This window comes from Maylandia zebra, linkage group LG9, assembly GCF_041146795.1.
Source record: "Maylandia zebra isolate NMK-2024a linkage group LG9, Mzebra_GT3a, whole genome shotgun sequence".
Lineage (NCBI taxonomy): Eukaryota > Metazoa > Chordata > Actinopteri > Cichliformes > Cichlidae > Maylandia > Maylandia zebra.
The window spans coordinates 33,822,609-33,824,429 of NC_135175.1; the positions used below are offsets into that span (position 1 = coordinate 33,822,609).

General features: G+C 43.3%; 1 long non-coding RNA gene across 1 annotated transcript; it reads right to left on the bottom strand.

Moving 5' to 3' along the window:
- Positions 1 to 668: 668 nt before the first annotated feature.
- On the bottom strand, positions 669 to 1,347 carry LOC143420393 (uncharacterized). Its single transcript, XR_013100204.1, has 3 exons — positions 1,178 to 1,347; positions 911 to 1,087; positions 669 to 825 (listed from the first exon to the last, which is right to left on the bottom strand). It is a non-coding gene; the product is annotated as an uncharacterized LOC143420393 (long non-coding RNA).
- Between the last annotated feature and the right edge of the window lie 474 nt (positions 1,348 to 1,821).

A 1,821-nucleotide genomic window follows, 5' to 3' on the forward strand; every position in this document is an offset into this window, starting at 1 on the left:
GCTGAATGAGACGCTGACAGATCTTTTTTTTTTTTCTTACCATCGGGTTTGTTTTTCTTTACTCGAAGAGATCAAATTATTGGTGGGGACAATTCAATAATTGCTGGTGGGGACATGTCCCTTCCGTCCATGCCAAATCTACGCCCTTGGTTCTCCATCATCAAAGTAGATGGAGCTTGGAAAGAAAGCGAATGGACTTCTTTAGGTTTCATGAAGATGTTGCATCTCTCACCCCACTGTTGGCAGTCACCCATCTCCAATGCAGTTTTGAGATGGGTGACTTTGAAAGCTCAGAGCAGGCGGCAGACCAGCATGCACAAGCGCAAACAATGTGCGGTAAATGCGGGAAGCTTGCACCAGCCTGTAGGCTGTACGGAAAGTCAGAGAGGGACATCATTCTTCTTCTGCTCTTCTGCGGCAGTTGCCAGCTTAAATTTTGGTGTTTTGTCACCACCTGCTTGTCTTCACAGCTCACAGAGTAGTTGAGCGCTCACCGTTTATTTTTTTTCACATCTATTCAAAAAAGGCTGAAAGTGGAGTCCTGCACAGCAAAATCTCCAGTGTTAAATTAACACTGTGTTACGGCCGAGACCGTTTTAGACGAGGGACAGGACTCAAATGCAGGACGCCGAACAGCACGTAAGTAGATTTTAAGAATAATGTTTAATGACTTCACAAATATTCATAAACAAAAGGTGAGTTAGACAAGTACGACGTTCCACCACTGAATCTAAGTAACAATCTGGTCCGGGTCAGAGGGGACAGCTATTCCGGGAACTGGACTGGAAAGCGAGTCACATTAGATCCAGGAAAAGGTCGGGGTCACTGTAACAGAGTGCAGATGTTCAGATACGGATAAGGAGACATATGAATATGTTGTTGGTTCAGAATCCTCCTTCGTACTGCGTACTTGCCACAGGTGGTCGGAGATGATGTAGAGGGGTGAGTAGTCCGGGTGTGTAATCCAAAAACTCCTGGCGTGGAGGCAGAGAGGCAGGTAGGTGATTCGAGTAATAGCCTGTGGGACTGCCAGATGGTCCAATATCCAAGTAGGAGCTCTTTGGCAGGGATTGGCAGTTAGGTGTAGCTAAGAGAGAGGCGCACAAAAAACAAACATACAGTGAGGCAAGGTGATTCACAAAATACATAGGGAATCATGGTGGTGGCCTGCACTGACTGATGTTAGCAGAGAATCTGGCGAAGAGAGCTTGAGTACGCTGGCCTTATGAGTCCCCGGCTAAATTACCCACAGGTGTAAGCGATCAGCAAAAACACTGAAGCCCCTCCCAGGGGTGGAGACGCCAGCTCGGAGGGAGACACAGTGGCACACACCCGGACCATGACACACCGGAGATTTTGCTGTGTGGCACTGCAGAAATCCCCCTGCACAAAAATATTAAAACACACACTACACACACTTGTACTTCTGTATTTTTAACTAGGGTTTCTCCTGCTTGTGCATCACCTTCCTCCCTCAAAATGCATCACTGCATTTAATCCTGCTTGTTCAAATTCAAATTCAAATTCAAATTTTATTTGTCACGTACACAGTCATACACAGTACGATATGTAGTGAAATGCTTGGACAACTGCTCGTGACCTAAAGAAAACAAAAAAGGAAAAGGCTATGAATAAGAAAGGAAATAAATATGAAACATTAAAAAGGGTAAATTTAACTAGGAAGGAATAAAATATAAATTAAGGTTAAAAATGAAATAACTGTACAACACAAATTAGAATGAAGGGTAAATTTAACTGGGAAGAATAAGATAAAGATAAATATATAAATTAAAGTTGAAAATAAAATAACTGTACAACAAA